Below are 22,184 nucleotides of genomic sequence, written 5' to 3' on the forward strand. Positions count from 1 at the left end.
GAGAGAGAGAGAGAGAGAATCCCAAGCAGGGTCTACTCTCAGCATGGACCCTGACACGAAGTTAGATCTCATGAGCCGAATCAAGAGTCTGATGCTTAACCAACTGAGCCACACAGGCGCCCCATGAAACGTACTACTCGAAAGTGTGCAGCTCGGGTCACCTGGGTGGCTTAGTCGGTTAAGCGGCCAACTTTGGCTTAGGTCATGATCTCACAGTTCGTGGGGTCGAGTTCATTGGGCTCTATGCTCACTGCTAGCTCAGAGCCCGGAACCTGCTTCAGATTCTGTGTCTCCCTCTCTCTCTGCCCCTCCCCGCTTGCACTCTGTCTCTGTCTCTGTCTTTCTCTCTCAACAAATAAACATTAAAAAAAAAAAAGTGTGCAGCTCAGTGGCCTTAAGTACATTCACAGTGTTGTGGAACTGTCACGACCATCCATCTCCAGAACTTTTTTATTATCCACAGCTGAAACTCTGTGCTCGTTGAACATAAGTCCTCATTTCCCGCAAGTCCCTGGTAAGCACCATTCTACTTCCTGTGTCTATGAATTTGACTCTTCTAGCTTTGACTGTTCTAACAACCTCATACAACAGAATCCTACAGCATCTGTTCTTTTGTGTCTAGCTTATTTCACTTGGCATAAAGTGCTAAAGGGTCATCCATGTGATAGCATATATCAGAATTTCATTTCCTTTTAATGGCTGAAGAAACTTCCATTGTATGTATGGACCACATTTTGTTTATGCATCTGTCCGTGGGCCTCTGGGTTGTTTCCCCCTTCCTTTTAGATGGCTGCATAGTTTTCTGTTCTGTGGTTGTAACATATTACATAAACCAGTTTCCTACTGATGGATGTCTTGGCTAGCTCCATGTTTCAGTGAATCATTGTAAACTTAAACCATTTCATTCATACGTGTGTATCTATTAAACACATTTCTTGAGATGGATTTGCTGAAAAACAATGTTAGAGGCTTATTACATTTGGGGCCATTACTAAATTGCCCTCCATGGAAATGATACCACTTTACATACTCTTTTGAGTTGGTTTCCCTACCTCCATCCCAACACCGAGCGCTACCTGACTCCTTCGTTTTTGTTCATCTCCTGGCAGAAAATCGTCTCAGAAGAGTTGCAATTTGCGTTTCTCTTATCGAGTGAACTCCGAGTTTTAGGGCCATTGTATTTATTTATTTATTTATTACTGGGACTAATCTTCATTTCCTTTGTTCATTTTTAAAAATTTTTTTAAAATGTTTTTTATTTATTTCTAGGAGAGAGAGAGAGACAGCGTGAGCAGGGGAGGGTCAGAGAGAGAGGGAGTCACAGACTGAAACAGGCTCCAGGCTCTGAGCTGGCAGTCAGCACAGAGCCCGACGCGGGGCCCGAACCCACGAACCGCGAGATCATGACCTAAGCGAAAGTCGGACGCTTAAGTCCGACTAAGCCACCCAGGCGCCCCTCCTTTGTTCATTTTTAATTAGGCTATTGAGTTGGGTTTTTTTTCTTCCCTCTGCTTTATATTGGCTGCTATTGAAAAATTTGCTTTTGTTTGGCATCCTTGATGTAGGTGCTGGGAGACTTTTGGAGCTCTGCTATGAAACGGGAGCTTTGTCTAAGAAGAGAGAAACCTGCTTTTCAACACCATTGACCAAATACTGGCTCCATGACAATAAATATTATTAAGGAGACAGACCATCTGATGTTGTAGGAGGCTTTATTGGAGCAATTATGTTCAGGAGAAAGTATATCTGTGTGAGAACATTATGAAAACTTCTCACAGTGTGCTTAAGATTTTTTTTTAAGTTTATTTATTTATTTTGAGAGAGAGTGAGAGAGCACGAATGGGGTAGGGACAGAGAAAGAGGTAGAGAGAGTTCCAAGCAGGATTTGTGCTGTCAGTGCGGAGCCTGATGTGGGACTCGAACTCACAAACCGTGAGATCCTGACCTGAGCCGACATCAGGAGTTGGATGCTTAACAGACTGAGCCACCCAAGTGCCCCTACAGTGTGTTTTAATGCTGTTTAGGATTTATTCATCTTTCAGAAGGTGGGTGTATAAATCCTAGATAATAAATAAATTGGTGTGTACTGAAAAAAAAAAAACCCCAAACCTAAAAACAGCGTATTGCTAAATTTCATTTTGCTGACCCAACGAAGCATCCAACTCGACCTTCCCCACTCTGGACTCGTTCCTTTGACCCACAAAGCCGCTCCTCAGTTCCTGTACCTCCTGACTGGGTCTTCGCAGACAGCTGTCACCATCCTCTGTGTGCAGCCGGCTTATCGCCAGCGTCCGTCCCGTGTGCCCACCACTCTGTGTCTCCGTGGCTGCTACCTTGCCCAGAGCGTGGCATCTAGCTCTCCTGGGTTCCTGCAGCAAACCTCCAACTGGCCCTTTGCCTCCCAACTTGTCCCCGTTCACTGGCTCTGATCCGTAGCCAGGGGTACAGTGACGGAGTGCAAAGCCGACCGGCACATCTCCCTTAAAATCCTTTGATGGGCCCCTGTTGCCCTGAGGCTAGAACTCAAACTCCTTAACGTGGCCTCCGAGGCCAGCATGCCCTGGCCTGTCCCGCGTACCTCTCAGTTCCCTCCTTCACCACACCCCTTTTCCAACACTTCCCACTTCGAAATCTTTCAATCCCTCAAACTCGGGTGTGTGCATTCATGTTTCGGGAACACTGACTTTTCTGGAATGTTCTCCCCTCTTCCATGTCCTCTACCTCCTTCACCTGGAAAACTTCTACTCGCACTTCTTCTGTCCAGCAAGTCTTGCCTGACACTCTCTCAGTCTGAGTCCGTGGCTTCTCCTGGGTCCCTCAATGTCCGTCATCTGCCACGATCGCCCTGTGCCATAAGGGCCTGTCCCTTGTACAGACAGCTTCTCCCCGCCAGGCCGTAAGTGCCCAAGGAGTGGGACCCAGTCTCCCTTGTTCCCCACCATCGCTCTGCAACTAAGCACATGCCGTGCCCATCAGTATCTGTGGATGAGTGGTGGTGGAACGACGCCCCGAGTGCTGAAGGAGAGTGTCTTCTGGGCACGGGGTGCTGCCGTGCGTGAGTGGGTTGTGATAACGGTACGTATTGAAATGCTAAATATCTTCCCAGCAAATTCTGAAATCTGTGTGGCAAGAAAAGAAGGTGAGGTTAGCTGTGCTCTTGTTTGCCTAATGGCCGGCTAGCCTCATGAGCACGACACTGAGGATGAGAGTCGCTCAAGGTTGAGACTGGGTAGCAGGGAAGAGGGCACCTGCCAGTAATCTGAGCAGGGTCCCAGACAGGGAGGCGCTCACTTAGGGCAGGTGGGGCGTCCGAGCTTGGGGCAGAGGTGCCAGTGGTGGTCAGTGTGGAGGGGATTGGTTTTGAGCGCGCCATGACACAAATTGTTACGTTAGAGGGCAAGAGTCCTATGGTTTTAACAGTCACTCACATTCTCTCTTTGAGACGGAAGTGTGGTTTGGGGCTGATTTAGGAGAAGGACACCTGTGTTTGCAAAATAGAGTCATTGATTTGGGACTTTGGGTTTGATCGGCACGCAGTACAGTGGAAATAATAAAGGTCATACTTTAGTAGAGTCTGTCTAACGTGAGCAAGCAAACCGTGAGCTGAAGTCACTCTCAGATGACTTCCCTCCCGCTTACTTTTTCTGCTTGGAAATGTACTGTGAATAAGAAACTTCTCCTCTGTGGGGGGTTCACCTGCAAGGTTAGTGAGTCGCCACCTCCCAGAGGCCAGCCATCTGTGCTGTTACTTTCTTCTCTCCCTCTGTAAGCCGATGGGACAAGTTCCCATGACACAGCCAACAAGCAAAAAGAGCGAGAGTTTCAACGGCACGGTTCATGTCGCCTCTGGGACTGGAGGCAGCATTCTTTGAGAACAGCTGTTTAAGAGGTAAAGGGGTGCCTGGGTGGCTTAGTCAGCTAAGTGTCTGACATCAGCTCAGGTCATGATCTCACGGTTTGTGAGTTCGAGCCCCGCATCAGGCTCTGTGCTGACAGCTCAGAGCCTGGAACCTGCTTCAGATTCTGTGTCTCCCCTTCTCTCTGCCTCTCCCTTGCTCATGCTCTGTCTCTGTTTCTTAATAATAAATAAATGCTAAAAAATTTTTTTTAAAAGGTAAATATTCCTCCCATCCCAGAATACCAAGAGAACTGACTGTTCAAGCTACTGTGACCTCTGTTTATAAAAGATCAGATTTGGAAGACCTTGCACTTGGGGTTTGGGGTGGGACGACTGTTGTTTCCCTTCTATTCTGAGAAGATCTTATGTGAAGAGAGTCCTCATTCAGAAGGAAGATTTTAGCGTTGTGAGATCTGTAAGCACATGCAGTTACCCCAAACAGGAGGAAGGAAGGATCATGAGGACCGCGGGGTGGTTTCACAACAGCAGCTTACATTCATTCACAAGCCAAGTGCTCTGCTGGGTGTTTGATGCGGGTTAGGTGGACTTGGCCTTCACAGTATGATACAAAGTTGGTAAAATAATCGGGGCCACTCGTGGACAGAAGACTGCTCTCTGACGCTCCCCAGGTCCAGGTACTAAGTGTTAAGCAGAGAGCTGGTGCTCAGCTACGTGCCCTGACCCCAGGCGATCTGCAGCCCCCCAGTGTCCAGGGGCCACGGCCTGGGTGTAAGTCAGCACCACTCGGCCTGCCCGTGTGACCTGTGCCATTTACAGAAGGGCCTGCGTCAGAGCAATGTGACACACCCAGGCTGTTTCCAGGGTTAAATACAGCAGTGAGGTCATATCTTAGTTAGGGTAACGCTAAGTCCTACAGTAAACAGCCCAGCATCTCAGTGTCTTATTTTTAGCGTTTTTGAGAGAGAGAGAGAGAGAGAGAGAGAGAGAGAGACAGCAAGCAGGGGAGGGTCAGAGAGAGAGGGAAGCACAGAATCCGAAGACAGGCTCCAGGCTCTGAGCTGTCAGCACAGAGCCCGACGCGGGGCTCGAACCCACGAACCGTGAGATCATGATCTGAGCCGAAGTCGGACGCTTAACCGACTGAGCCACCCAGGTGCCCCTGAAACGTTTGACTTCTGTCTTCGTCGTAATGCAGTGGGATTGATCCAGAGGTCGCAGACAGTAGGAACACGTACTAACTTCATGGCATTTTCTTTCTAAGAAGACAAGATATTAGTGAGCCTGGGTGAGAGGAGGAAGATAAATCTAGAGCCATTCACCCTCTCGGCTTCTCTTTGAGCTGGAGAATGGGTCTTGTCTCCCCTTTGGGCTCCGCCTGGAACAGACACCATCAGCTTTCCAGCGTGTTGACTCACCTGGCAACTCGTGAGGCTTGTCAGGCTCCATGGACATGTAAGCCGGGTCCTTATAATGGGTTTTCTCTGGATAGATAGATACGGATCCAGAGATTGACTGATCGATCTAAAATCTATTGAAGAACCCTGATGAATACAGCACTTAGGGCCCTGCTCAGCCCCTGGGCAAAGTCCTCTGAGACTTAGACAGGGTGGTTCTCTGTCTCGCTGCCTGTTGAACCACGCAGGGAGCTTCTCGATCAGAGATTCTGGTATAATTGGTATTTATTTATTTATTTATTTTTATAAGATCCTTTTTTTTTTTTTAATGTTTTGTTTATTTCTGGGAGAGAGAGAGAGACAGCGTGAGCAGGGGAGTGTCAGAGAGAGAGGGAGTCACAGACTGAAACAGGCTCCAGGCTCTGAGCTGGTAGTCAGCACAGAGCCTGACGCGGGGCTCGAACCCACGAACCGCGAGATCATGACCTAAGCGAAAGTCGGACACTTAACCGACTAAGCCACCCAGGCGCCCCAATTGGTATTTATTTTTAAAAGCTCCCCAGGCGTTTCTACTTGAAAAGGCCTCCCAGTGGTTGGGGCTGAGAACTGGGACAAATCTGAGCATTGTAGGCGCCTCACAGTCACACCTGGGAGGTGACTCCCTGTTGCAGGTGTGGACTCCCCGAAGTGAAGTGCAGGACTGAGGAGGACACCGGAACGCTGGAGGGGGACAGTCAGTCACAAGAGGACCAGATGCTCCTACCTGACGGTTGATGGAAGTGAGGATTGGAACCTGGTTCCGTACTTGAAGGTGGCTTTGTGACTGTGTAGACAGGAGAGACGGGCCGAGAGGCTGGATGGTGTCGTGGGTAGGAGCTCTGGCACCTTGACTTTGTCACCTCGTTATGTACCTTCCTTTACTCTATCCGGGCATCCGTTCACTCATCCGCAGACTTGAGATGGTTAATGACTGAACCTACCTTCTAGAATTGTTGAGAAAACAGAGTTAACACAGAAGGAATATCTAGAGGCACTTGGGTGGCTTAGTCACTTAGATACCTGACTCTTCATCTTGGCTCAGGTCATGATCTCTCGGTTCCTGAGATCAAGTCTCATATCAGGCTCTGCATGAACAGCGTGGAGACTCCTTGGGATTCTCTCTCTCCCTGTCTCTCTCTCTCTCTCTCAAAATGAAGAAATAAACTTTAAAAGGCTGTCTAGAGCAATAATTAGTTGTCACTTGCTTAGTGCTCAGTAATGCCAGTTACTGTTTTTCTGATGTTTCGTTGCGTCTCCGCAGGATGGCAGCTGTCTGGGATGTAGCCCCCGCCCCTCCCCCTACATGCAGATGTACTCCTCCTTCTAGATTGCACTCTTTCCGTGCCTCCGTTGCTGATCAATACCCCTTTCTTTAGTTCTTTATGGACGGTGGTCATTAATGCCTTTGTTTAGGTGAACGCAAGTTCTGCCAGTCTGGAAGGTTGCCATATATTTAAAGTGACTTTGGGTTTCCCTGTTCTCAACGTGTCTGTCAGTTTTTGAAACGCAGTTCACAAAGGGACTCTTTGTCTAGTTATATTTCTTGGTAGGGTGTCTCACTCTACGCACGTCATCTACTGACCGCATGTGGTGATGTCACCTGTGCTTTCAGAGAAGAGTAGAAGGCACTAGAAAAGATGTGGTTTTAAAAAGTCAGCGACCTGAGCTGCTGTGCAGAAGATAACATGAGCCAGCTCCATGGAAGGTCGTGAGCATGGCATCCCCTACGCGTGGCCCACCAAGGCGGCTCAGAGTCCTCTGCACCTCCAGAGTCACACACACCTTAGCGCCTCCCGTGGGAGGACAGAGCATCCCAGGGCCGGTGACGTTTAAGGCCAAGGCAGTGGTTTTATATGGACTGCTACATTTTTATTAAGGGTTTTAGTTGATCCACTACAGACTAGTCTGGAGTTGGTGTAAACGGTGTTAAAATGCTGTCATTGCCAACCATGTGTCATGCATAGAATCGCACATATTTCCCTCATCAACAATTTATAGTAACAAGGCCTGTCTGCACATAAGAGGTAACACCACATCTCTAGAAGGCTGATGTTGTTTCACGGAGGCCGAGTGCTCGGTGCCGGATGCTGCTGATGGCATTCTCGGCCAGGGAGCTGGCAGGATGTGCGTTTATCGTTCCCCCCCCCCCCCCCCCAACAGTCACATTCTTGAACCAGAGATTCGAACCCACAGATGCTGAGATAAAGAAGGATTTTGCCTAGAAAAGCCCATCTTCTGGTGAGCTGGAGAGGAACCAGCTGGTGTTACCTTCTGATTGGGTCGCTGGGAGCTTTCCCAGAGGGACCCCTCCATCCCGCTACTCACAGCAGTGGGCATTTATGGAGCTTGAGGGCGAAATTGTTGAATATTTGAACAACAGATTTAGGAAATGAAATTCACTTGCTGTGCTCAGGGCAGTATTCATTTGGAAGGTGAGTGATGTTTCTCTGGAGTCTGGGAGTGACCTGTTACACGTTTTGTCGATCTTTTTTTTTTTTTTTTTTTTTGGACAAGTAATAAGCAGTTGCTATGAAACATCCTTCTTCTCAATTATGAAGTGATTGCCAAGCTTTGGTGTCAGACCCCATTCTTACAGATTTGGGGCAGGTCGCTGCAGTTAAGGGCAAAGAAGATGTGTTCCTGGCATCCTAAATTCTAACTGGGAAAATTTTTCTAATGGGAACATTCTCTGATTTCACTACTATGAAAGATATTTGGGGCTTGATACCACAATACTGGCTCACAAAATCACCTTTGACTGGGCTTTTGGCAAAACTATGGTTTAAAGAGTCCTAGGGGAGCCTGAGTGGCTTGGTTAGTTGAGTGCCCGACTTCAGCTCAGGTCATGATCTCACAGTCCGTGAGTTCGAGCCCCACATCAGGCTCTGTGCTGACAGCTCAGAGCCTGGAGCCTGCTTCAGATTCTGTGTCTCCCCCTATCTCTGACCCTCCCCTGCTTGCTCTGACTCTCAAAAGTGAATAAATGTTAAAAAAATATTTTTAAAGGTCCTAGATAGGCTTATGTCATACCATTGTTAAAAATTTGACACATATCTGACTGTAGCACAAATGAACATTAACTCTCTGAGAGCTACATACAGTGGAGGACCTTGGCAGATTCTGCCCACGGATCCAGAGAGCAGACCCGGTGAAAGCTAGAGGGTGATAGTCTTTCACAAGAAAGCCAGAGCTTTCTATCAGAATAAAAACAGAGATGTGGTCAAGGAGATTCACGTGTAAGATTGGCCAATGTCTGAGGGCACCTTTTGGTAGCGATTTCTGTGACTCTTTCTAAGTGGTGGGAAGGTCCTACCCACAGATAATTGGGCTCCTGTCCTTAATGGCTGCAGGTGAAAAATTGTTGACATTTCCTGTTCTTCGGTGCATAATGACAAAGAAGGGGAAATGAATATAGAGTGACTTTTACAAAATTAATATTTTTGTTTGCGACTGATTGATTGGCGTTACAAAATGGGCGTCTCTGAGTGTGAAGGAAAAAATGGTGCTAATTTTTGGAAACAGAAAAGTAGAATTGTATTAGGCAGTAGGCAATAGATTTTCTTCTATAACTTCTCCGAGGTGTGGAGAAAATAGCTTGTAACCAAGCCCTACCTGTTAGGCCTATAAGGCAGATTAAAAGTCAGATTTACATGGGTGATGGTTACAGAGTATCTGCTTTCATCTACAAAGTATTTGCTTTAAAGTTACTAAAGAGGTGAATTAGTTTAGCTGTGTTCTCAGTGGGGGGGAGGGGGAGGTTGGGGATTTTGCTCCCTTGAGATATTTGACAAGATCTGGGGATGTTTTTTATTGTCATGAGTGTGTGTAATAGATGCTTCTAGAACATAGTGGGTAAAGACCAGGGATGCTGCTAAAAATCCCTCAGTGCACAAGATGGCCCCTGAACAAAGAATGTTGTTGAAAACATCAACAGTGCCCACGTTGAGAAACCTTTGTAGTCTTAGGATACATAGCAATATCTGGTTTGTTTTTTGGAAAACTATAAAAAGTCATGTGTTGAAGTGGTTTATCATGCATGACTGATCTTTCGATCCCCAGAAAGACAAAGAAAGATGTGATCTTTGAACAGGTATAAGTCGAAGATTATTTTGTTTTTCCAGTTTGCTTTGATCATATCCAAGTAGGGTTCAGTGTGGTCCTTTGACGGATTCCGTTTAACTCAGTTTGACATCAACATCAACACCAATGGGTCTTGATTTTTAGACTTGTTATTATCTCTATCTTATTTTTAGAACACTGATTATACTGATAACTTGAAATGAGTCATGCCCAGATGCAGAGCTCAGAAATCAGTCAGCTTTGGCAGGTGGCCTTAAAAGAAGGTGACAATTTCAGCCCCAAACAAATGCAATCTTGACGCTGATTGGGGTCTTCCTTTGGTAATAAATATGTGACCCTTTGTCCATCTTTATCTCCTATCATATTTATAATAACTACATTCTGAGATCTAGATAGTTCTGGTTCTTCATAACCAAAATCTGCTGAAAAAACAGCATAATGGTGAAAGGCTGGTGAAGAAGGTGGTATTAATTAGTGTATGAATTTGCAACCGAGAACAAAGGACTTAAGTCTTTGGAAAGAGTAGAGGATGGTGCAGAGGGCACAGAAATCCAATTTGGCAGCCTTCTCAAGAGGGAAGAAATGGAAGTGTTCATCTCTCCGGCAGTGAGAATTCCCGAACGGTGAGGCTGCCTTGAATTGGATGGGAATTGGTGTTCCATTATTTCCTGTACCAATCAGACCTGTATAATGGGTGTCCTGTCCATATGCGAGCATCATTTTTAAAGAGGGAGGTGCAGTGTTTGGAGAGTAGGTTAAGTGCGGAGCTACAAGGATACCTGAACAGGTTGATGTAGTACCCGCAAGCTGCATAGGAATTGAGCTCTTCATTCCACCATTCCTTGCTGGTGATCTTTGAGGAAATGAAGGCTTATGGATAGGTTATGTATTAGTTTCTTCTAGCTGCTCTAACAAGTCACCAAAACACATACTTAATGGCTTAAAACAACACAAATTTATTATCTTGCAGTTCTGGGCGGCAATCCAAAATGGATTTCACCAAGCTAAGTTGAAGGTGTCAGCAGAATTGCCTTCGTTCTGAAGGCTCGAGGTGAGAGTCCATGCCCTTGCCTCTTCCACATTCCGGAGGTGGCCTACAACCCCTTCCTCCACAGTGAGGGGTCACGTCGCTCCAACTCTGCGCCTATTGTCATGGCTCCTTCTCTGCCTCCCCTGCCCCTCTCCTTCCCTTATACAGACCCTTGTGATGACATCGGGCCTATCCGGATAACCCCGTAGGCAGGTGTCCTTATTCCCATTTTATGGGTAGGAAAATGCTGCTCAGCTCCTTGTTATTTCTTTTATGGACAGTAAATAATGGAGTTAAGTCATATTAGTTCTGGGTTTCTAATTACTCTTGTAAAGATCATTTGCGATTAATAGAAAAATCTGGGTTCTTAGAAATAATTCTTTTTTGTCTATTGGAACATCCATTAAGTGTAAACTAGAAATATTGTGAGTGGAAATGATCGTCATTTTTGTTTTACCTTTGATTTTTTTTTTTTAGCATTGAGGTATAATGAATGTAAAATAAGTTGTACATACTTAAAGTGTACAATCTGGTAAGTGTTGACATATGTACACACCCGTGAAATGACCACAATAAAAATAACGAGCGTATCCATCACTGCCAGAAGTACCCCCATGCGCCTTGGTAATCTATCCCACCTTCATGCATCATTCCCAGACACACATTGATCTGCTTCCTATCACTATAGATTGGTGTCTATTTTCTATACTTTTATATAAAAGGAATTAAACAGCATGAACTTTTTTTTTTTTTGGTCTGACTTCTTTCACTCAACATTATTTTGAGATTCATCCATGTTGAATATATCACTAGGTCATGGCTTTTATTGTTTAGTAGTCGTAGCAGTGTGTGTGTGTCAGAGTCAGATTTAATGTTTATAAAATAATTCCCCTCTTTTTGATTTTATTAATTTTATTTTTTAAGTGTTTATTTTTGAGAGAGAGAGAGAGAGAGAGAGTGAGCAGGAGAGGGGCAGAGAGGAAGGGAGACACAGAATCCAAACTAGGCTCCAGGCTCTGAGCTGTCAGCACAGCAGGGCTCAAACTCATGAACTGCGAGATCATGACCTGAGCCAAAGTCGGACATTTAACCGACTGAGCCACCCTGGCACCCCAAACAAGTAATTTTTTGAAGGAGTTATGTGCTTGTGTTGTGCTGGACACTAGCATGCAATGGTGATCAAAACTGATTGTGATTCTTGCCTGGATGGGCATGTGGTCTTATGGGAGAGTTAGACGTAGATCTAATAGAAAATTTCAGCTCTGGTAGTGCCGTGAAGGAGGAGGACATTGTGCCAGAAGGTACGACAGGGAGTCTGACCTTGCGTGGGCGTTGAGAGGCCTTCACTGAGGATGTGGCAGCTGTTAGGGCCTCTGAGGTGTGAGTAGGAGTTCAACTGGTCAAATACGCACAGAAGAGAGGAGTCTTGTCCTGGAGGAGAACGCGCTGTGTGTGTGGAGTGGAGCGAGGGACGGTGTGGTGAGAGAGTGTGTGTGCACAGGCCTAGACCCCGTGCGTGTGATGGTGACTGAGGCCGATGCAGCTCTTGCCTTCTCACAGCAAATTCTTGCAGGAAGGCAGAGCACAGGCCAGTATAAATCCGTTCATGTGATCAGATGTGTGAAGGAAATAAAGGAGGCAGAGATAGAGACCTGCTTAAGAAGCCAGTGTAGATAGCACGGGCCAGGAGGACCTTTCTGGAATGGGATATGTAAGCTGAGAACTAAATCTTACAAAGGACCTAGCCATGTGAAGCTACGGGACCACAGCAGGAAGGGGGCGGGGGGAGCCCTGGTAGAGGATTCTAGATGAGTCCAAGACACATCCAAGAAGTGTTGGCTGTGTTTAAGCGAATGAAAGATCAGTGAACAGTGAGGCCAAGGAACAGTGAAGCCAGGTGAGGTGAGAGTAACGGGCTCAGGGCAGGGGGCACTGCCCCCTCTTCCAGCCAGGAAATGCTGACAGCTTTCGCCGTGGAGGGGTCGGGACAGACGGGGTATAGTGCACGATCGGAGCAGAGTGTCCCAGCGCTCGGATTTGGTTGGATGTGAGGCGGCGGGGCTGCGGCCAGAGGCTTTCAGAATTACCACCACGTTTCACGGGAGTATGACTTACTGAGATAGGACACTCTGTATTTCTTGCTTTCTTTTTAAATTTTGTTTCATCAAATTTGGTAGCACAGGGTATAAAAGAATGGAGTTCTGTTCTGGAGATGTTAGATTTGCAGCGTCTGTTTGACATCCCACAACAGGTGCGAGTAAGCAGCCAATAAGGAGCCGGTTAAGATAATGGACCTGTGGCTTGTGAGAAAGGTGTAGACCAGAGGTAGAATTGCGGGACGAGGTGGTGTGTTAGATTCCTGTGGCTGCTGGAACAAGGTGCAAAGACTGAGCGGCTTTATTTGACAACAGAAACTCACACCTCACAGTTCTGGAGGCTGGTGGCGCCAGGTGCACGTGCTGGCATGGGCTGGGTCATTCTGAGGGACGTGAGGGAGAAGTCTCTTCCAGGCCCGCCTCCCCGGCTTCCAAGTGGCTGTCGTCTGCCTGCGTCTTCATATCATCTTTCTTTTCTTTTCAAATGTTTGTTTTGAGAAAGAGTGAGCAAGTTGGGGGAGGGGCAGAGAGCGAGGGAGAGGGGATCCCAAGCAGGCTCCTTGCTATTAGTGCAGAGCCCAACACGGGGCTCAATTTCATGATCTCATGAACCATGAGTCAAAATCAAGAGTCTGGATGCTTGACTGACTGAGCCACCCAGGCGCCCTTCTTGTATGTGTCTGTCTCTCTGTCCAAATTTCACCTTAAAAAAAATTTTTTTTAATGTTTAATTATTTTTGAGACAGAGAGAGACAGAGCATGAGTAGGGGAGGAGCAGAGAGAGAGGGAGACACAGAATCTGAAGCAGCTCCAGGCTCTGAGCTGTCAGCACAGGGCTCAAACCCATGAACCGCGAGATCATGACCTGAGCTGAAGTCGGACGTTGAACCGACTGGGCCACCCGGGCACCCCGAAATGTCCCTTTTTATAAGGACACAGTCATACTAGATTAGGGCCCAGCCTACTGATGTCATTTTACCTTCGTCATCTGAAAGATTCTGTTTCCAAATAAGGCCACATTCACAGGTGCTGGGAGTGAGAACTCCACATTTTGGGGGGAGGGACACAATTCAACCCGTAGCAGACAGGAAGGCAGCTGTGAGCGTGGGCGGACTCGCCTAGGGAGGGGGTGCGGAAGGAGAACAGAAGAGGGTCAAGGGCCAAGCCTCGAAGAACCCCATCAGGTAATGGGCAGGAAGGAGAGGGAGGGGCGCCATCAGAGAGGAAAGTTGTGAAAGAGGGGTGATCACTCGTTTCTAAGGCGGCCGAAGGGTCCTGTATTTTGACATACTTCTGGGGACTAAAATATCTCCGCTGAATTTCGCAGCACAGGCATCATTGATGCCCTTTGTGTGAGCTGTTTGGGGATGATCGAGGAACCCAGCTGAAGGAGGAGTCAGAAGGGAAGAAACGGAGGCATGCTTTGCATCTTGCTTTAACCGTTCAGGGGAGGAATGGGTAGGGTGGTAGCCAGAGGCATGTGGGGCCCAGAGGGGGAGAGCCCTCTGCTCTGAGTGTAAGATCAGGGAGAGGGCATACGGGGCATGCGTGCAGATATACACAGGTTTACAGATACGGCAAGGGGACGTGGTGGCCTTTCTGTGCGGTGACATCGGTTTTCTCTGAGAGGTTGGAAGTGAGGCTGCCTGCAGAGCGGGAGGAGGCCGGGGTAGTGGGCTGGTGGTTGGCAGTTTGAGGAGCGCAGAGAAAGTGTGAAGTCGTCCCAGAACCGGGGAGAATGAGTTAACTGGAGAGATGTGCCCGCTGAGGTCGTGATCATGAATTGTCTCTTTGTACTTGGCCGTGATGCTCAAAGAGCCCAAGAGCAGGTGGAGCATGGGGTCGGATCCATCCAGGCAGGTGCGGTGGGAAGATGGAGGGCTGAGAAGGTGCGGACACCAGGAATGGCTGCTATTTAAATGATGGTCCTTAGATAAAGAGGGGCCTGACGGGTTGGGGAGAGTGGAGGACTTAGTGACAGCACTCCCGCAGAGGTGAGGGCTAGGAGAAGCTTCCTGCGGAGATCTGGGCCCAGATTCGGGGAGGGGACACGGCCCAGGGTATGCCTGTGGGGAGGATGTGGAATGAAGGAAAAGGCTGTGGGAGGCGGGGATTGAGAAGCCCGCAGTCCTCCATGCAGACGTTGAACTCACTTGAGGTGACAGCGAAGGTGGAGAGGCTGACTGAGCCCGATACCAGGGCGCCCGAAAAGCACACAGACAGGGTCAGGTGCACGCTTGAGGCACGAGCTTCAGAAGAGCGGTGTCACGGGGCGCCTGGGTGGCTTAGTCGGTTAAGCGTCCGACTTTTGCTCAGGTCATGATCTCGCAGTTCGTGGGTTCGAGCCCCGCGTTGGGCTCTGTGCTGACAGCCCGCTTGGAGCCTGGAGCCTATTTCAGAGTCTATATCTCCCTCTCTCTCTGACCCTCCCCTGCTCATGCTGTCTCTCTCTCTCTCTCCTAGAAATAAATAAAAAATATTAAAAAAAAAAAAAGAAGAAGAAGAGCGGTGTCAGGGTTTTCTTCCCCCATAACGTGAGTTAGTTGTGTCAGAAGAGGTCTAAGATAATTGCCACTTATTTACTTATTCATGCGCTGGTTCAGTGGCCCACCCTAGCACCGGGCCTGTGATCTAAAAGCATTTCCACAAATGTGTTGTGTGAAAATATATTGGACGGCAAGAACGCACCAAACTCTACGTTAGGCCCCCAGTCACAGGGGTAAATGAAAACGTCTGTTCTCGGCATGTTTGCTGTCGGAGGCAAGCCTGGTGTGTTGAGAAATGCATTCCGATCACAGACAAATGTCTGTCTGGAACTGTATTCCACAGAGGGGACGGTTAACATATTTCGGGGAGGGAGCAGGTGGCTGGTGATGGCTTTCATATGACAGCATTCTGGGCTTGAGAAAACACATGATTGGCCCAAGTGGCTTGCGGTGTGGGCTGAAGGGGTGGTTGTACTGGCCTTTGAGATTCCCCAATCCCTCCCTGCGGGGCTGGCCTGACTACGAGGATTAGAAGCCAGGGAAGAGTTTCCCCAATTCTCTCAGAGTCTCCTCCAAAGAAGACTGCCCCTAGGCCTGTCTGGCTCCTGGGGGCGGGGGGGGGGGGGGGGGGGTGGGGGGGGGGGGATCCGGAATCCGGTAGGCAGGGCACCAGCTCTGTTCCCGGACAGAATTTCCCACCTGCTGCTGCTCTCCTTCCCGTAGTCTCCAGCCGCGCCCTCAGTAACCCACACCTCCCTGCTCTCATCACTAACCATATACGCTATTGCTACAGCATGAACGTCACCTGCTGCCCCCTTTAGGAACTGGGTCCCTGTGCGAACCCTTGCTTCTGCCATTCAGAAGTGGTACAGCTGAATATTTCTCTTGTTCCGCGCGTGGGGCAGACAGAGAAGATCTCTGACATTTCTTCGGTCCATTCTCCCTCCCTGTGCTCTCAGGCCCAGGGTGTGTGGGTGGCTCTGGCTCCCTGAGGCCGTTGCTCAGTCTCAAGAAGTGCAGCATTTGCAGAAACTCAAAATCCTGTTTGTCTGGTTCGACATCGTTCTGTTTACAGCACTCCCCCATCGGCCCCCCACATGGTGTGTGTGTGTGTGTGTGTGTGTGTGTGTGTGTATAGGTGTACATGTATAGATAGGCAGGGGGAATACCTGTATCAGATAGCTGAGGGAAAGGGGTGGATGAATTCAGTTTTGTGTTTCAGTAACAGACATCTCAAGCTAAGTATCGCTTCTCACACACCCCTGACAGTTTCATCCCCGGGCGTTGAGGTAATGGCAAGTTTGCCAGAGAAGGTTTGGAAAATGAGACCTTAAAAAAGACTGGCAGCTCACATAATGAACGGGCCACACACAGAATAGACAGTGTCGTGTGTGCCTGCGTGAGGCAGCCATGTTCAGAGGCTGCTGGGCTACACATCCAGTTGTGTCATCGTGGGAGACGTGAAGGGACTTTGATGACAACAGGCAGCTTTTGAGAAAACCTAGAATTAAAAAAATAACAGTTAAGATTAGCATCTTCATTATATAATCAGCTCTTTATGTGCCATATTGGTGATTCCCTAACACAGATTTAATTGCATATAATGCATTTCAAAAGGCTTTGGATTAAAGCAAAAAATAAATTATTAATAATGAGGACATAGGAAGTCTGTGGGTTTTTTTCTGCAAATGGGAAATATTTGCAAAACTGTTTTACACTGTACATCAGCCGTTATTCACTATATTAATGGTATCTTAAAATAGCTTATTTTTGTTCTGTTTTAATTTAATTTATAAATATAATACTATGTTGGAGACATTTTAAAATATATGAATAAAAACACAGTACAGATCTGTGTACACAGTACCCATAAACAGAATGGATACAGCAGAAACCCTTTCCATTTACAGTCTCCTCTCTGGCCATTCTCTCCAGAAAGTGTTTTGTATGACCTACCTCTCAAGGTCATTCAGGGAGGCAGAACCTTCAGGTTCCTCCCAGACATGCTTCCGCATTGTCACCTCCAGGGCAGAGCCGCTCTGTCTTTGGTAAAGGATTGCTGCTTTTTCCTTTTTCCATTTTTTTTAAGTAGGCTCTATGCCAAACGTGGGGCTCGGACCCACGACCCTGAGATCAAGAGTTGCGTGCTCTACCAACTAAGCCAGCCAGGCGCCCCGGTAAAGGATTGCTTTTTAAAATCTCCAAAGTATCAGGAACCACCATTTGTGAATTACACACAAAAAAGAAGGAACAACTATTATAAAAAAATAAAAAAACCATAACACATTCCCCTGCTGTCAACTACATCATTAGGAGCGAAATCGCGACTCCTGATAGTGACAGGCTCTATGTGCATTTTGAATGGATACCATTTATATCAATGCTCAAAGTTGTTTTAAAAAGTTTTTTAAACGTTTGTTTATCATCGAGAGACAGAGAAAGACAGAGCACAGTCATGGGACAGGCAGAGAGAGAGGGAGACACAGAATCTGAAGCAGGCTCCAGGCTCCGAGCTGTCAGCACAGAGCCCGATGCGGGGCTCAAACCCACAAACCGCAAGATCACGACCTGAGCCGAAGTCGGACGCTTACCTGACTGAGTCACCCAGGTGCCCAATGCTCAAAGTTTTTAATGCGACACATATGCGTACTTCTTCCTTACCAAACTGATTTTATCTAGGTTGGATTGATATTTGAATATTAGAGATTCATGATACGGAAGCCTGTTGTACGGGTCATTTATTTTCAGACTATCTAGTTCTCCAGGTTTTTTTTTTTTTTTTAATTTTTTTTTAATGTTTTATTTATTTCTAGGAGAGAGAGAGAGAGACAGCATGAACAGGGGAGGGTCAGAGAGAGAGGGAGCCACAGACTGAAATAGGCTCCAGGCTCTGAGCTGGCAGTCAGCACAGAGCCCGACGCGGGGCTCGAACCCACGAACCGTGAAATCATGACCTAAGCGAAAGTCGGACGCTTAACCGACTGAGCCACCCAGGCGCCCCAGGTTTTGGTTTTCTTACGCATTGGTCATCCAGGAGTGTGGTGCTCCACTTAGGGGGAGGAAGACGAACAGTCAGTGAAGAAGGGACTTTCCCCATCGTGAATATGTTTCTTTGGGCATTTTCCTGGAACTGGTCGTAGGCAATATATACATTTCCCAGGAAGACTCTGGCCTGGAGTGGGTCAGAACACTGCATCAGTTAATTCAGTTCTAAGATGACTCTGTGACACAAGGCTGAAAATTTACTTTCCGTCCTATTTATCATCCCAAATGATGTGCAGTCACATTATCCAGTGTGATATTAACCGGAGCTTCGGCAGTGAGCTAAAGCCAACAGTAAAATGAAAATGGGCACACAGAGAACAAAATGTTCCCGCCTAGAGAGGTCCAAGCCAGACTATAAATCCCTTCCCACCATCAGATTCCCAGCAAAAACGTAGCTCATCTCCTGCCATTGCTTCTCTATTATTATTATAATGTAAGTGAGAATAAATCAAAGGAAGGAATTGATAGGCATTTGAAAATGCACCCCATTCCCTTTTACTGACATATAAATTATCTTTGCCAACTTGCTTTCCATTTAAATAGCTCTAAGAATTTCTCAAAGTAAACAGTACATTGAGGGTCCTTATTTTAAAATGACTCTGCTTTTTCTCTCTCTCTGCCCCTCCCTGTTCATTCTTCCTCCACCCCCTTCTTTCAAAACAAACAAACAAAAAAGCAAAACACAACTCTGCTTTGTTCTGCCTCTCTAGCTGGGGGAGTTGAATGCTCAGGACATTAGCATTTAATTGTAAAGAAGTTCTGTTCTTTGACAACCTGTATATAGTGCTCATATTTTAACATTGTTTTCAATTCTTACATTTTGATACAGGTGAATAAATCTGGGCAGATACATGAAACTCTTTTCCTAAAAGATAACGCGTGTGTTTAGTGGTGAGAATCAAGGACCACTTTAGATGGGTTGGAGAATCGCCTAGTCTCTTAGACCATGGAATTAACTCACAGGTGGGGTGCTAGCTGGGGCTTAGCAGGGGAGTTCCGGGGCCAGGGGTTAACATTTAAGTATGAAAGAAAAGTACAGTTAACCCTTGAGCAACGTGGGGGTTAGGGGTGCCAACCCCACACACAGTCTAAAATCTGTGTATAATTTTGCCTCCCCCCAGATTTAATTACCAATAGAGAGAACTGCCAGGGATCACTTCTTAGTGCAAAATACAATTTACTGGAGACGCGAACTGCTCACTTGAAGATGATTAGCACTACAGGTGTTTTAAGTAGCTACTTTGGGCTCCCTGCAATTCCACAGGTGGCTACAGTACCTACGGCAGTTGGTTGCAGTTATAATGTAATATTGCATCCTTACAATTGTTTGTATTTTTCTTGACTGGGAACCGGCAGGTGCCATGCGTGGTCTGCACGTGTGTAAGTTTTGATAAATTTTAACTTTGTAACAGATTCATGCATACTTAATGGCAGTAAAAGATAAAATAGACTACTGTCTACATACGTCTTATGCATTCATGACATACCTGACTTTTTCTTAATTTGCAAGATTTCTAGACTGAATGGTTTGTGAGTTTTTTCAAATTGTCACAAATCTCCAAAAAAATTCCAATTTATTGGTTGGAAAAAATCTGCATGTAAGTGGACCTACGCAGTTCAAACCCATGTTGATCTGGAGTCAATTGTATCTGTAGATATAAAATGAACAGTATTTTTATGGATCCTTGGGGAATATGGCCTCATGGGTGAAAAGGTACTTTCTTGTCTGGTGAAGGAATGAATTCATGTGTTTTGACCACTCTTGGTGTGAAGATGAGGGTGAAATGGGAAAGACTGTAGTTCATGAAACTGTCTTTCTAATAATCACTCTGAAGAATGGCTGATAAATGTCATGTAAAAGGGTCTGAGGGCACACAAAATTTAAAAGGGCATTTCCCAAGGCCGCCTGGGTGGCTCACGTGGTTGAGCATCTGACTCTTGATTTCTGCTTAGGTCATCATCTCATGGTTCATGAGTTTGAGCCCTTTGCAGGGTTGCTGAAGCACCTTGGGATTCTCTCTCTCTCTCCTCTCCCTCCCCTCCCCCTGCACTCATGCTTTCACTCTCTCAAAATGAATAAACAAACGTAAAAAATAAAAATAAAAGGGCATTTTCCAAAGAATGCACCTTCTTTTAGATTTGTCAGCAAACCCTAAGAGTTGCATCTGAGGCGCGCAAGAAACAGCCGGGGCATTTTTGCCAATGGAGGAGTGGATTCCTTTCTGTGTGCACAGCGGCATAACTGACATTTTTCCCCTCCGTAATAAAGACTTGCACTCCCCTGCCCTCCAGAGTTGACCTTCCGAAACACAGTACACCATCTCTTGCACGACTGTCACCTGCTCCACCACGCAGCCACCACGTTTGGAGTCACACTTGTGGATGGAAGATGTTCCGGCCAGTTGAGCTGGGAGCCACCGTGGGTGCTCTGCTGTTCGGTGTGAACCTCAGGGAGGGCACAGCCGTCTTGTGAGCAGCATCCATAAATCTGTGAATAAGTGAGAGACTCATAATGGACATAGTAAAGTATTTATAGTAAAGTTTCAATATTAGCATCCATTAGGAGTTATTTCCTTGTATGAAAATTCTTGTTCCCAGTGTATCTCTGGGCCATCACCCCGAGTCTAGGGGATCTACTCATTCATTCCAGGTAAATATGCCTGCACAGCACCCTTGAGCATTGTACCACATCCGTCTTCTGGCGTCCAGACTGCGATAGAAAAAAAATTCTGTAAATAGTATCAATGAGCAGCAGTTTTAGACAAACCCATGAGGAAACTATTCCCATGTGTTCTCGTTTTGCGCACGGTGATATTCGGAGGGGTCTTCGGCAGGAAGGGCGGAGTGGAGCCCAGCCAGCGGAGGGCCACTGGGGCACAACGTGGGGCCGAAGGGCTGGCAGCCCTGGGCCACACAGGCCCGTGTCGCAGCTACTGCCGCTCTTACCGGCGGTCGTCAGGGCCGCCCTGCTTTACTGAGCACTTACTATGTGCGGCGCTAATCTGCGCACTCAACATGCACCGGGGTGAACCATCACCATGTGATGACCGACAGTTACGGGCCCAGGTTAGAGCTGCGGGGCTGGGTCCCCACGAGGCTGGCCCCTCGGACTCTGGGCTCGAGACAGGTGGGGGCGGGAGGGCACCAGACACGTGACCCAAGCCCCGCCCACGTGTGCCTCCCGTGTCCGGCGCGGTGGGTCTGGTTCAAGGGCAGAGGGAGCCACGCGGATGGACGGTGGCGGGGAAGGGGGCGCCCCCGCTTCACGCACCAAACGCTGCCCCCGAGGAGGCGCCCCGCGGAGCGGCCCCTCCGTACGGTGCACAGCCCGCCCGCCCTCGCAGGCCGCTCGCAGAGCCTGCCCTCCCGGCCTGGCCGTGCCCCCTGAGAGCGCCTCTTCCTGCGTCCTCTCTGTAGGCCTCCTGGGGACGCCCTCAGGGCCAGGCCCGGCCCCCAAGGGCCCCCCCACCCCCCAAGCCCTGAGCACACAGCCCGTGCAGGGCTGAGCTGAGGGTGTCCAGGGGCCTCAGGGAGAGGGAAGGCCCGCCAGGCCACCTCCTGCGGTCGGCCCGGGGCAGGTGGGGCCGGGGCTGGCCTGCGGCCGGAGCGCCCCCCGCCCCCCGCCGCGGGGCAGCCCCTCTGGCGTCGGCGGCTGCGGCCGTGGGTGCGAAACCCAGCTCCCCCAGGGACGAGCCGCGCAGTCTGGGCGCCTTAGTGGGGCCCGGGCTGGTCTCCGTTCTCAGGTCAGGAGGAGGGGTACGCTCACCCCAAGTGTAGCGTGAGGTCCAGTGGGGCGTTGTGTGTGTTCCACACGCAGTAAGGCTCGAGAGACATTGTGTAGTGTCGCTGTTGTCTGTGTGCACACGCCACCCACGGAGTGCAGTTTACTTCTACGTCACGGCTTGGAAGGTTCTGGGGGAAAGGCTGCAGCTGCGAAGTACGGGGGGCGGTTACAGGCGGGCTCACGCCCGGGGAGCCGAGGGGCGGGCTGCTGGTCCCTGACTCTTACACCAGGGGCAGACGGGTAGGTCCAAGGACAGGCCCGTCCTCCAGGCTCGCCCCTGTTCGGCTTCCCAGTCCGCCCAGCGAGAGAAAGTGTGCGCCCTCCCCACCCCCCATGCTTCCCCCTCCTGTCCCCTTCCCTGCGTGCTCCCA

At 48.3% G+C, this 22,184-nt stretch overlaps 1 long non-coding RNA gene across 1 annotated transcript; it reads left to right on the forward strand.

The window, feature by feature from the left end:
- The first annotated feature begins 422 nt into the window (after nt 1–422).
- On the forward strand, nt 423–20,588 carry LOC120246870. The gene is made up of 2 exons (XR_005532171.1): nt 423–514; nt 20,322–20,588. It is a non-coding gene; the product is annotated as an uncharacterized LOC120246870 (long non-coding RNA).
- The last annotated feature ends 1,596 nt before the right edge of the window (nt 20,589–22,184 follow it).

Source organism: Hyaena hyaena, unplaced genomic scaffold (genome assembly GCF_003009895.1).
Source record: "Hyaena hyaena isolate Hyena2069 unplaced genomic scaffold, ASM300989v1 scaffold_11, whole genome shotgun sequence".
Classification (NCBI taxonomy): Eukaryota; Metazoa; Chordata; class Mammalia; order Carnivora; family Hyaenidae; genus Hyaena; species Hyaena hyaena.